General features: G+C 41.2%; 3 long non-coding RNA genes across 3 annotated transcripts; all 3 read left to right on the forward strand.

The window, feature by feature from the left end:
• The first annotated feature begins 81 nt into the window (after positions 1–81).
• On the forward strand, positions 82–2,966 carry LOC308402023. Its single transcript, XR_013972668.1, has 2 exons — positions 82–896; positions 1,899–2,966. It is a non-coding gene; the product is annotated as an uncharacterized lncRNA (long non-coding RNA).
• Positions 2,967–5,713: 2,747 nt separating this feature from the next.
• On the forward strand, positions 5,714–8,592 carry LOC308402197. The gene is made up of 2 exons (XR_013972714.1): positions 5,714–6,524; positions 7,524–8,592. It is a non-coding gene; the product is annotated as an uncharacterized lncRNA (long non-coding RNA).
• Positions 8,593–10,414: 1,822 nt separating this feature from the next.
• On the forward strand, positions 10,415–14,215 carry LOC308402756. The gene is made up of 2 exons (XR_013972805.1): positions 10,415–12,148; positions 13,146–14,215. It is a non-coding gene; the product is annotated as an uncharacterized lncRNA (long non-coding RNA).
• The last annotated feature ends 369 nt before the right edge of the window (positions 14,216–14,584 follow it).

A 14,584-nucleotide genomic window follows, 5' to 3' on the forward strand; every position in this document is an offset into this window, starting at 1 on the left:
GTTATTAGTGCGACTTTACCCTTAATTAGTTTTCCCACCGGAAGTAGAGTTGTTTATGCGACGTGATGGCTAGAGCAGTCCCAAACAATCGATTGCGTTTCTTAACAGACCAATTCTCTCCAAACTTTTAGGGTAAGCTAGACTCGAGATATGGTTGCAATAATACGAACAAGAGCGCAACAGCATATTGACAATGGCGAGAACTTTAATATTTACATTGTGTTAGTGCACCCATCGCTCCGCATCCTTAACGCTACATTGATGTCGAGAGTCTCTGACACAGCTGTGCTCTGCAGCACAGACACCCTGCTTATCTGTGATTCGGCCAGACTGGTGTTGAACTCCAAAGACATGCGCGGGGTTAGGTTAGTTGGCTGTTGGTGTGAGTGGTTGTCTGAGTCTCTCTAATAACCCTCCAACAGACTGGCGACCTGTCCAGGGTGTACTTTTGCCCTATGACAGCTGAAATACAACCTGAATAAAATAAGTAGGAGAAAATGAATGATGTTTATGAACTGTAGTTAATGTAGTCAGACAATAAGTTACCGAGCAACAGGCCACAAGTCTTGGTGCAGAATCATACTAAGATTTAAAAAATAAAATGTTGGCACTGGTGTTTGAAACAGTATACTGTCAGTAAGACTGGAGCAACTGCACACATCTGGAAACTAATAACTAGAGTAGTTAGTAACATTTTGTTACTGCATCCATTTAGCCAGGTATAATTAGCATGTCTACATACATGTCATTTCTAATGTGGTCCTATGTGGTATGTTGTAGGACAGTGAAGTGTCTGACACTGACCATGTACCAGTGCCTGAGAACACTGGTATGGAGGGGGAGAACGCACCTCTTTACTGTATTTGTCGGAAACCAGACATCAACTGCTCCATGATGTAAGTATATATCAGTTTTATATTTGCAGTATGCGCAGTAGGGGTGGGCGCTAGCTTCCGCAATGTTATCAGAGTTTTTTTTTTTTTTTTAAAATGAAGATCTTCTATTTCGAGAAAACTACCAATAAGGATATATGCACAGATATAGAAAACAATACTGTAACATTTTATTGATGCTTGCAGTTTGGAGGCAGCAGTATTTGCAAGTGTAACTAAATTCCAGGCATTTTCCATCCTTCTTTTCCTATCAGCTTTTTTCTAGTTGTCAGTGTGAACCAAGGTGTCAGCAGCAGCATTATAGTGCAAAAGTAGTGACCCAGCATAGATCAAATGTAAGCACAAAAGTAGCCAAGGTAGTGTTTTTCCTGGAAATTTTAAGTGAAAGGATAAAGTAACTGCTTACCACTTTAGTTTAACAATGATTAATGAAATGTAACCGTGTAACTCATCAGCAGTCTGCACAGTATGGTCACATATTAAAACTGAAGAATATGTTGTACTTGTTGTAGTGTTTCATCATGGGTCCAGTTTTTACCCAGGTGCTTAAAGCCCTTCTTTACCCTCATGTAACACCAACAGTAATTTCCAACCACTATTTCCTGTTCCTGTCAGTCAAACAAACAGACGACAAACATCTTCTATAAACAGGAATAATGTCATTTTATCGGATTAGAAAACATCTAATCTAGCGTTGATATTACACTGCTGTTTAGTGTCTGGCTGATCTCAGTGTCACCAAAATATCTGCCCTACATGTCAAACAATGAGAGAACTTGAAACAGTAACATCACCTAGCAGCTTATTTTAATTAGTGCTAACGTTTTGTTTGCTGGCTAACATTGCTATTATTATAGTCACAGTTAATTGACTTTGAATAGCTTTATTTCAAAAGTAATTTTACAATTTCACAGCCATTTAGCTGTGTTAACTGTACATGCTGTAGGTCATAAGGCGTGCATGGATCATTTTTATAATCAGCCTCTTATCTTTTGTCCACCACAGGCTTTGCCATGATAAATTGGTCAGTTGACAACCAGGAGCCGTACACCTTAACCTCAGAGGCCAGGACATCCAGGGGCAGTGTGAACACGCACTTGCTTAAATGGGACGCAAGACGGACTATAGAGGGCCACCCGCTTGCCAGACAACCAAGTGCTGTCCCTGTCCACGGCCAGTGTGAGAAGGACTCTCACTAAAGTCAACCCACACAAAGCTGCTGGACCAGACAATATACCTGGACGCGTGCTCGGAGCCCGTGCTGACCAGCTGACTGATGTCCTAGCGGGCATCTTTAACATCTCCCTGAGTCAAGCTGTTGTGCCACAGTGCTTTAAAACCACCACCATCATACCTGTCCCCAGACCTTCCCAAAGCCTAATTCCACAATGATTGCCTGAGCCTATTCTTGTTAAATGATGAAAAACTCAAAGGCACGTTTGGGCAGTGGATCTGTGTGAAATCAGCAGCTTGCAAAACGAAATCAAAATGTGTGCTATTGATTCTAAAAATAGAAATCACAATAAAGTTCAACATTTACTAAAACCGCCATTCAGTCATCTGAGAGTCTTTACTCATGAAATTATAACGGTTAGATGAATGTATATGCAGTGATTTACTGATCAATGATAAAAGGGGAGATTTATGCAATAACGAAGACTGTCATGAAAAGTATTTGGCATCTGATCTCCTGTAACCTGCGGAGCTAAGCTGTTTTACCAGCTCTGCTCTCTGATTTTTCTTTTTTCTTTTATGAAAAAACACAAGTTGTCAAAGTTATTTGTTTGCAAATGTATTTCAGAAATATCGACATACTTTTTTTAATCAGCAGAAACTTTATGTCAGTAGTGCAAAAACCTGCACTGATCTGACCTCATTTCTTCCTCATCCTGATTCCTGACCTGGGAAGGGAGAGAAATATTTGTTTTTGTTTGTCTTCTTGTTTTATTTAATTCCTTGTGGGATTTGGATCCAACACGTAAAGTATGCATATTATGCACACACACAAACACACATGCAGCTATTACCCATTTCTTGTATTCTTGAATAAAGACATTGATTTGACACATTTAATTAGTGACCAATTGTTTTTATTGTTCAATTATTAAGAAAAAAGAAAAGGTGGGGGTGGGTGGGTGGGATGGAAAGTAAAGGGAGAGAGGAGAGAAAACCCCAACAATCCCCTCTGAGCAAGCACTAGGCGACAGTGGATAGGAAAAACTCCCTTTAAAGGAAGAAACCTATGACAGAACCAGGCTCTAGAGGGGGCAGTCAACTGTCGGGACTGGTTGGGGGGTGACTGTGAAAAAACGGGAGGGAGATGGGAGAGGTGTTAGTAGTTAAGGGGGGGGGGGGGGGGGGGATTAAGCTGGAACAGAGGTGGGAGAGGAAGAGGCGACATTGGCAGTACTGAAAGAAGGAGTGTTCCTCCTCCAGAAGAAGCAGAAGCGTTTTTTCTTTTTCTTCAGCTGCTCTTCCACGAGCACCTTTTTCTCGAGGATGAGGATTTTCAGCTCCTCGATTGTTTCGGTGTTTTGCTTCTGCAGCTTGTTGCATTTTTTCTCCACTTCTTCTATTACGGCTTGTTTTTCTTCCAACCTTTCTTTCAGCACTTTAGATGTTGCCTCCTGTTTCTCAAACTCCTGGAGAAGAAGTTTTTCTTCTCTCTGCTTATTGACCAGCTGTTCTCTCTCTTGAAGCAGGTCTTGATATTTGTGCAGTGTCTCTTCGAACTTTACCTGCAGCATCCTGTTGTTTCCCTCCATGAGCTGGAGTTGGCACTCCATGTCTCCCTGCTTTCTGTCCAGCTGCTCTTTCTCTTGAAGGATTTCTTTATTTTGTCGCAGAGCATCATCAAGCTTTCGTTGCAAGCTTTCATTTTGTTGCTTGATGCTCTGCAGATTGGAATCCATTTCTTTTTGTTTGATTTCTTGTTCCCTTTTCTCTTGGAGAAGCTTCTCATTTGCTTGCTCTGTGCGATCAAGCCTTTTTTTGTCAACATTGTACATTAGCTCCATGTCTCGGAGATTGGAGTGCAGCCCTCTCTTCTTCGTGCTGTCTTTCATCTTCTCCTGGAGGAGTTTTCTATTTTGCCGCAGAGCTTGATCAAGCTTTCCTTGCAAGCTTTCGTTGTGTTGCTTGATGCTCTGAAGCTTGGAATGCATTTCTTTCTCTTTTAACTCCTTTTGCCTTTTCTCTTTGAGAAGCTTTTCATTTTCTTGCAGTGTGCGATCAAGCCTTTTTTTGTCTACACTGTACATTAGCTCCATTTCTTGGAGATTGCTGTGCAGCCCTCTCTTCTTCATGCCGTCTTGTTTCTTCTCTTGGACAAGTTTTTCATTTTGTTGCAGGGCTTCATCAAGTTTTCCTTGGAGCTCCTGGTTCTTTTTGTCCATGTCATGGAGATCCTGTTGTTTCCCCTCAATAATAGCTTCCTTTTCTTGAAGCTGGTATGACAACTTTTTTAGTTGAGCGCTCTTTTGCTCATTTTCCTCCATCAAGAACTTAATCTTCTCTGCGTTTCTGAGCGCTTCATCCTCCAGTTCTTCCAAACGCTTTTCCTCTAGTTCCACTTGGTCACACCAGGGAAGAGAGGAAAGGGAAGAGTCTAGTGGCTCATCCCAAGGAAGAGCGTATGGGTCAACTTCTTGTCCCTTTGGAATTTTTTGAGACATGTTGGGTCTGGATACAGTTACAATTGCAAAGGATCCAAATATTTCAAAAGGCTTTTCTGGCGAACGGTTCAATGCTGCACACATCAAGGCTGCGAGAAACGGACTAAAAGTCGTTGCTCTTCACCCCTATTTATAGGTTTTTGGATCAAAGGATCAAAGGAAAGAATGGTGGTAAGATTCTACGTGTGTGACGTCATAATTCTGTAAGGCAATGAGGTTGTCACGTGATATTTTTGGAGGAGGGCATTTTTCAACTTGGACAAATTATCAGTAAAGTTTCAATCTCTGTTATTTTCCCCAAAAAACGTGTTGTCGCAATCATGTTTTCTACTGTAATTGGTGCCAACAGATGGCGCAGTTTAAAGTTGGCTGTTACTCTGCCCAGGCTGCTACCATAGAAGAAGAATGTAGACCAATAGTACTTTAACGATGTCCGCTGATCGTTTCCGTGTAAATCTTAGCATTGCTTTAGCCGTCAAGCTAAAGGTTTAGCTTCATACTGCCATATTTTCAGAGTAACAAAATATTTAAACGGTCTCAGATCATGGTGAGTATTTGAAAAAATGTTTATTTAATGTGAAGCCTGTGATGTGGAAAGGTTAGCAAGCGTAATTTTGCCTATTGTGTTATACACGGGTGCTTACATCCGAGTAGTGTTGATCTTTTCTAAGGTCCATGGGTTTATCCAACGAGCAGCTAAGTCACCGTTATATCTGTAATTTTGTGTGCAACGTCTTAATGCAAAAAAACAAAAAACAAAAAAACCCACAATGCGTTTTTAAGCTCTCTCTGCGTTCACTGTCTCTGCAAGTGTCAAACTTCCTCGCTTTAGCTGATGCTAACCAACATTAGCGCTTACGGTTCGTATATAAACACAACTGTCAGCCCTTCACTTTTGGTGCCGACAACATTTTGAGCATTTTCTACAGTTTGTGAAATGGTCGCCATTGGCATTACATGCCAGTAGTGTTCGCTAATTGACTTTACCGGGGATTATATTTATTACAACGTTACTGCGTGGAAGTGATCATAGTGTATGCTTATGAACGTGAGTGGTAGGTGTTATTAGTGCGACTTTACCCTTAATTAGTTTTCCCACCGGAAGTAGAGTTGTTTATGCGACGTGATGGCTAGAGCAGTCCCAACCAATCGATTGCGTTTCTTAACAGACCAATTCTCTCCAAACTTTTAGGGTAAGCTAGACTCGAGATATGGTTGCAATAATACGAACAAGAGCGCAACAGCATATTGACAATGGCGAGAACTTTAATATTTACATTGTGTTAGTGCACCCATCGCTCCGCATCCTTAACGCTACATTGATGTCGAGAGTCTCTGACACAGCTGTGCTCTGCAGCACAGACACCCTGCTTATCTGTGATTCGGCCAGACTGGTGTTGAACTCCAAAGACATGCGCGGGGTTAGGTTAGTTGGCTGTTGGTGTGAGTGGTTGTCTGAGTCTCTCTAATAACCCTCCAACAGACTGGCGACCTGTCCAGGGTGTACTTTTGCCCTATGACAGCTGAAATACAACCTGAATAAAATAAGTAGGAGAAAATGAATGATGTTTATGAACTGTAGTTAATGTAGTCAGACAATAAGTTACCGAGCAACAGGCCACAAGTCTTGGTGCAGAATCATACTAAGATTTAAAAAATAAAATGTTGGCACTGGTGTTTGAAACAGTATACTGTCAGTAAGACTGGAGCAACTGCACACATCTGGAAACTAATAACTAGAGTAGTTAGTAACATTTTGTTACTGCATCCATTTAGCCAGGTATAATTAGCATGTCTACATACATGTCATTTCTAATGTGGTCCTATGTGGTATGTTGTAGGACAGTGAAGTGTCTGACACTGACCATGTACCAGTGCCTGAGAACACTGGTATGGAGGGGGAGAACGCACCTCTTTACTGTATTTGTCGGAAACCAGACATCAACTGCTCCATGATGTAAGTATATATCAGTTTTATATTTGCAGTATGCGCAGTAGGGGTGGGCGCTAGCTTCAGCAATGTTATCAGAGGTTGTTTTTTTTTAAAATGAAGAGCTTCTATTTCGAGAAAACTACCAATAAGGATATATGCACAGATATAGAAAACAATACTGTAACATTTTATTGATGCTTGCAGTTTGGAGGCAGCAGTATTTGCAAGTGTAACTAAATTCCAGGCATTTTCCATCCTTCTTTTCCTATCAGCTTTTTTCTAGTTGTCAGTGTGAACCAAGGTGTCAGCAGCAGCATTATAGTGCAAAAGTAGTGACCCAGCATAGATCAAATGTAAGCACAAAAGTAGCCAAGGTAGTGTTTTTCCTGGAAATTTTAAGTGAAAGGATAAAGTAACTGCTTACCACTTTAGTTTAACAATGATTAATGAAATGCAACCGTGTAACTCATCAGCAGTCTGCACAGTATGGTCACATATCAAAACTGAAGAATATGTTGTACTTGTTGTAGTGTTTCATCATGGGTCCAGTTTTTACCCAGGTGCTTAAAGCCCTTCTTTACCCTCATGTAACACCAACAGTAATTTCCAACCACTATTTCCTGTTCCTGTCAGTCAAACAAACAGACGACAAACATCTTCTATAAACAGGAATAATGTCATTTTATCGGATTAGAAAACATCTAATCTAGCGTTGATATTACACTGCTGTTTAGTGTCTGGCTGATCTCAGTGTCACCAAAATATCTGCCCTACATGTCAAACAATGAGAGAACTTGAAACAGTAACATCACCTAGCAGCTTATTTTAATTAGTGCTAACGTTTTGTTTGCTGGCTAACATTGCTATTATTATAGTCACAGTTAATTGACTTTGAATAGCTTTATTTCAAAAGTAATTTTACAATTTCACAGCCATTTAGCTGTGTTAACTGTACATGCTGTAGGTCATAAGGCGTGTATGGATCATTTTTATAATCAGCCTCTTATCTTTTGTCCACCACAGGCTTTGCCATGATAAATTGGTCAGTTGACAACCAGGAGCCGTACACCTTAACCTCAGAGGCCAGGACATCCAGGGGCAGTGTGAACACGCACTTGCTTAAATGGGACGCAAGACGGACTATAGAGGGCCACCCGCTTGCCAGACAACCAAGTGCTGTCCCTGTCCACGGCCAGTGTGAGAAGGACTCTCACTAAAGTCAACCCACACAAAGCTGCTGGACCAGACAATATACCTGGACGCGTGCTCGGAGCCCGTGCTGACCAGCTGACTGATGTCCTAGCGGGCATCTTTAACATCTCCCTGAGTCAAGCTGTTGTGCCACAGTGCTTTAAAACCACCACCATCATACCTGTCCCCAGACCTTCCCAAAGCCTAATTCCACAATGATTGCCTGAGCCTATTCTTGTTAAATGATGAAAAACTCAAAGGCACGTTTGGGCAGTGGATCTGTGTGAAATCAGCAGCTTGCAAAACGAAATCAAAATGTGTGCAATTGATTCTAAAAATAGAAATCACAATAAAGTTCAACATTTACTAAAACCGCCATTCAGTCATCTGAGAGTCTTTACTCATGAAATTATAACGGTTAGATGAATGTATATGCAGTGATTTACTGATCAATGATAAAAGGGGAGATTTATGCAATAACGAAGACTGTCATGAAAAGTATTTGGCATCTGATCTCCTGTAACCTGTGGAGCTAAGCTGTTTTACCAGCTCTGCTCTCTGATTTTTCCTTTTTCTTTTATGAAAAAACACAAGTTGTCAAAGTTATTTGTTTGCAAATGTATTTCAGAAATATCGACATACTTTTTTTTAATCAGCAGAAACTTTATGTCAGTAGTGCAAAAACCTGCACTGATCTGACCTCATTTCTTCCTCATCCTGATTCCTGACCTGGGAAGGGAGAGAAATATTTGTTTTTGTTTGTCTTCTTGTTTTATTTAATTCCTTGTGGGATTTGGATCCAACACGTAAAGTATGCATATTATGCACACACACAAACACACATGCAGCTATTACCCATTTCTTGTATTCTTGAATAAAGACATTGATTTGACACATTTAATTAGTGACCAATTGTTTTTATTGTTCAATTATTAAGAAAAAAGAAAAGGTGGGGGTGGGTGGGTGGGATGGAAAGTAAAGGGAGAGAGGAGAGAAAACCCCAACAATCCCCTCTGAGCAAGCACTAGGCGACAGTGGATAGGAAAAACTCCCTTTAAAGGAAGAAACCTATGACAGAACCAGGCTCTAGAGGGGGCAGTCAACTGTCGGGACTGGTTGGGGGGTGACTGTGAAAAAACGGGAGGGAGATGGGAGAGGTGTTAGTAGTTAAGGGGGGGGGGGGGGGATTAAGCTGGAACAGAGGTGGGAGAGGAAGAGGCGACATTGGCAGTACTGAAAGAAGGAGTGTTCCTCCTCCAGAAGAAGCAGAAGCGTCTTTTCTTTTTCTTCAGCTGCTCTTCCACGAGCACCTTTTTCTCGAGGATGAGGATTTTCAGCTCCTCGATTGTTTCGGTGTTTTGCTTCTGCAGCTTGTTGCATTTTTTCTCCACTTCTTCTATTACGGCTTGTTTTTCTTCCAACCTTTCTTTCAGCACTTTAGATGTTGCCTCCTGTTTCTCAAACTCCTGGAGAAGAAGTTTTTCTTCTCTCTGCTTATTGACCAGCTGTTCTCTCTCTTGAAGCAGGTCTTGATATTTGTGCAGTGTCTCTTCGAACTTTACCTGCAGCATCCTGTTGTTTCCCTCCATGAGCTGGAGTTGGCACTCCATGTCTCCCTGCTTTCTGTCCAGCTGCTCTTTCTCTTGAAGGATTTCTTTATTTTGTCGCAGAGCTTCATCAAGCTTTCGTTGCAAGCTTTCATTTTGTTGCTTGATGCTCTGCAGATTGGAATCCATTTCTTTTTGTTTGATTTCTTGTTCCCTTTTCTCTTGGAGAAGCTTCTCATTTGCTTGCTCTGTGCGATCAAGCCTTTTTTTGTCAACATTGTACATTAGCTCCATGTCTCGGAGATTGGAGTGCAGCCCTCTCTTCTTCGTGCTGTCTTTCATCTTCTCCTGGAGGAGTTTTCTATTTTGCCGCAGAGCTTGATCAAGCTTTCCTTGCAAGCTTTCGTTGTGTTGCTTGATGCTCTGAAGCTTGGAATGCATTTCTTTCTCTTTTAACTCCTTTTGCCTTTTCTCTTTGAGAAGCTTTTCATTTTCTTGCAGTGTGCGATCAAGCCTTTTTTTGTCTACACTGTACATTAGCTCCATTTCTTGGAGATTGCTGTGCAGCCCTCTCTTCTTCATGCCGTCTTGTTTCTTCTCTTGGACAAGTTTTTCATTTTGTTGCAGGGCTTCATCAAGTTTTCCTTGGAGCTCCTGGTTCTTTTTGTCCATGTCATGGAGATCCTGTTGTTTCCCCTCAATAATAGCTTCCTTTTCTTGAAGCTGGTATGACAACTTTTTTAGTTGAGCGCTCTTTTGCTCATTTTCCTCCATCAAGAACTTAATCTTCTCTGCGTTTCTGAGCGCTTCATCCTCCAGTTCTTCCAAACGCTTTTCCTCTAGTTCCACTTGGTCACACCAGGGAAGAGAGGAAAGGGAAGAGTCTAGTGGCTCATCCCAAGGAAGAGCGTATGGGTCAACTTCTTGTCCCTTTGGAATTTTTTGAGACATGTTGGGTCTGGATACAGTTACAATTGCAAAGGATCCAAATATTTCAAAAGGCTTTTCTGGCGAACGGTTCAATGCTGCACACATCAAGGCTGCGAGAAACGGACTAAAAGTCGTTGCTCTTCACCCCTATTTATAGGTTTTAAGGGTCAACGGATCAAAGGAAAGAATGGTGGTAAGATTCTACGTGTGTGACGTCATAATTCTGTAAGGCAATGAGGTTGTCACGTGATATTTTTGGAGGAGGGCATTTTTCAACTTGGACAAATTATCAGTAAAGTTTCAATCTCTGTTATTTTCCCCAAAAAACGTGTTGTCGCAATCATGTTTTCTACTGTAATTGGTGCCAACAGATGGCGCAGTTTAAAGTTGGCTGTTACTCTGCCCAGGCTGCTACCATAGAAGAAGAATGTAGACCAATAGTACTTTAACGATGTCCGCTGATCGTTTCCGTGTAAATCTTAGCATTGCTTTAGCCGTCAAGCTAAAGGTTTAGCTTCATACTGCCATATTTTCAGAGTAACAAAATATTTAAACGGTCTCAGATCATGGTGAGTATTTGAAAAAATGTTTATTTAATGTGAAGCCTGTGATGTGGAAAGGTTAGCAAGCGTAATTTTGCCTATTGTGTTATACACGGGTGCTTACATCCGAGTAGTGTTGATCTTTTCTAAGGTCCATGGGTTTATCCAACGAGCAGCTAAGTCACCGTTATATCTGTAATTTTGTGTGCAACGTCTTAATGCAAAAAAACAAAAAACAAAAAAACCCCACAATGCGTTTTTAAGCTCTCTCTGCGTTCACTGTCTCTGCAAGTGTCAAACTTCCTCGCTTTAGCTGATGCTAACCAACATTAGCGCTTACGGTTCGTATATAAACACAACTGTCAGCCCTTCACTTTTGGTGCCGACAACATTTTGAGCATTTTCTACAGTTTGTGAAATGGTCGCCATTGGCATTACATGCCAGTAGTGTTCGCTAATTGACTTTACCGGGGATTATATTTATTACAACGTTACTGCGTGGAAGTGATCATAGTGTATGCTTATGAACGTGAGTGGTAGGTGTTATTAGTGCGACTTTACCCTTAATTAGTTTTCCCACCGGAAGTAGAGTTGTTTATGCGACGTGATGGCTAGAGCAGTCCCAAACAATCGATTGCGTTTCTTAACAGACCAATTCTCTCCAAACTTTTAGGGTAAGCTAGACTCGAGATATGGTTGCAATAATACGAACAAGAGCGCAACAGCATATTGACAATGGCGAGAACTTTAATATTTACATTGTGTTAGTGCACCCATCGCTCCGCATCCTTAACGCTACATTGATGTCGAGAGTCTCTGACACAGCTGTGCTCTGCAGCACAGACACCCTGCTTATCTGTGATTCGGCCAGACTGGTGTTGAACTCCAAAGACATGCGCGGGGTTAGGTTAGTTGGCTGTTGGTGTGAGTGGTTGTCTGAGTCTCTCTAATAACCCTCCAACAGACTGGCGACCTGTCCAGGGTGTACTTTTGCCCTATGACAGCTGAAATACAACCTGAATAAAATAAGTAGGAGAAAATGAATGATGTTTATGAACTGTAGTTAATGTAGTCAGACAATAAGTTACCGAGCAACAGGCCACAAGTCTTGGTGCAGAATCATACTAAGATTTAAAAAATAAAATGTTGGCACTGGTGTTTGAAACAGTATACTGTCAGTAAGACTGGAGCAACTGCACACATCTGGAAACTAATAACTAGAGTAGTTAGTAACATTTTGTTACTGCATCCATTTAGCCAGGTATAATTAGCATGTCTACATACATGTCATTTCTAATGTGGTCCTATGTGGTATGTTGTAGGACAGTGAAGTGTCTGACACTGACCATGTACCAGTGCCTGAGAACACTGGTATGGAGGGGGAGAACGCACCTCTTTACTGTATTTGTCGGAAACCAGACATCAACTGCTCCATGATGTAAGTATATATCAGTTTTATATTTGCAGTATGCGCAGTAGGGGTGGGCGCTAGCTTCAGCAATGTTATCAGAGGTTTTTTTTTTAAAATGAAGAGCTTCTATTTCGAGAAAACTACCAATAAGGATATATGCACAGATATAGAAAACAATACTGTAACATTTTATTGATGCTTGCAGTTTGGAGGCAGCAGTATTTGCAAGTGTAACTAAATTCCAGGCATTTTCCATCCTTCTTTTCCTATCAGCTTTTTTCTAGTTGTCAGTGTGAACCAAGGTGTCAGCAGCAGCATTATAGTGCAAAAGTAGTGACCCAGCATAGATCAAATGTAAGCACAAAAGTAGCCAAGGTAGTGTTTTTCCTGGAAATTTTAAGTGAAAGGATAAAGTAACTGCTTACCACTTTAGTTTAACAATGATTAATGAAATGTAACCGTGTAACTCATCAGCAGTCTGCACAGTATGGTCACATATTAAAACTGAAGAATATGTTGTACTTGTTGTAGTGTTTCATCATGGGTCCAGTTTTTACCCAGGTGCTTAAAGCCCTTCTTTACCCTCATGTAACACCAACAGTAATTTCCAACCACTATTTCCTGTTCCTGTCAGTCAAACAAACAGACGACAAACATCTTCTATAAACAGGAATAATGTCATTTTATCGGATTAGAAAACATCTAATCTAGCGTTGATATTACACTGCTGTTTAGTGTCTGGCTGATCTCAGTGTCACCAAAATATCTGCCCTACATGTCAAACAATGAGAGAACTTGAAACAGTAACATCACCTAGCAGCTTATTTTAATTAGTGCTAACGTTTTGTTTGCTGGCTAACATTGCTATTATTATAGTCACAGTTAATTGACTTTGAATAGCTTTATTTCAAAAGTAATTTTACAATTTCACAGCCATTTAGCTGTGTTAACTGTACATGCTGTAGGTCATAAGGCGTGCATGGATCATTTTTATAATCAGCCTCTTATCGTTTGTCCACCACAGGCTTTGCCATGATAAATTGGTCAGTTGACAACCAGGAGCCGTACACCTTAACCTCAGAGGCCAGGACATCCAGGGGCAGTGTGAACACGCACTTGCTTAAATGGGACGCAAGACGGACTATAGAGGGCCACCCGCTTGCCAGACAACCAAGTGCTGTCCCTGTCCACGGCCAGTGTGAGAAGGACTCTCACTAAAGTCAACCCACACAAAGCTGCTGGACCAGACAATATACCTGGACGCGTGCTCGGAGCCCGTGCTGACCAGCTGACTGATGTCCTAGCGGGCATCTTTAACATCTCCCTGAGTCAAGCTGTTGTGCCACAGTGCTTTAAAACCACCACCATCATACCTGTCCCCAGACCTTCCCAAAGCCTAATTCCACAATGATTGCCTGAGCCTATTCTTGTTAAATGATGAAAAACTCAAAGGCACGTTTGGGCAGTGGATCTGTGTGAAATCAGCAGCTTGCAAAACGAAATCAAAATGTGTGCAATTGATTCTAAAAATAGAAATCACAATAAAGTTCAACATTTACTAAAACCGCCATTCAGTCATCTGAGAGTCTTTACTCATGAAATTATAACGGTTAGATGAATGTATATGCAGTGATTTACTGATCAATGATAAAAGGGGAGATTTATGCAATAACGAAGACTGTCATGAAAAGTATTTGGCATCTGATCTCCTGTAACCTGCGGAGCTAAGCTGTTTTACCAGCTCTGCTCTCTGATTTTTCTTTTTTCTTTTATGAAAAAACACAAGTTGTCAAAGTTATTTGTTTGCAAATGTATTTCAGAAATATCGACATACTTTTTTTTTAATCAGCAGAAACTTTATGTCAGTAGTGCAAAAACCTGCACTAATCTGACCTCATTTCTTCCTCATCCTGATTCCTGACCTGGGAAGGGAGAGAAATATTTGTTTTTGTTTGTCTTCTTGTTTTATTTAATTCCTTGTGGGATTTGGATCCAACACGTAAAGTATGCATATTATGCACACACACAAACACACATGCAGCTATTACCCATTTCTTGTATTCTTGAATAAAGACATTGATTTGACACATTTAATTAGTGACCAATTGTTTTTATTGTTCAATTATTAAGAAAAAAGAAAAGGTGGGGGTGGGTGGGTGGGATGGAAAGTAAAGGGAGAGAGGAGAGAAAACCCCAACAATGCCCTCTGAGCAAGCACTAGGCGACAGTGGATAGGAAAAACTCCCTTTAAAGGAAGAAACCTATGACAGAACCAGGCTCTAGAGGGGGCAGTCAACTGTCGGGACTGGTTGGGGGGTGACTGTGAAAAAACGGGAGGGAGATGGGAGAGGTGTTAGTAGTTAAGGGGGGGGGGGATTAAGCTGGAACAGAGGTGGGAGAGGAAGAGGCGACATTGGCAGTACTGAAAGAAGGAGTGTTCCTCCTCCAGAAGAAGCAGAAGCG

This window comes from Rhamphochromis sp. 'chilingali' (assembly GCF_963969265.1).
Source record: "Rhamphochromis sp. 'chilingali' genome assembly, chromosome: 9".
Lineage (NCBI taxonomy): Eukaryota > Metazoa > Chordata > Actinopteri > Cichliformes > Cichlidae > Rhamphochromis > Rhamphochromis sp. 'chilingali'.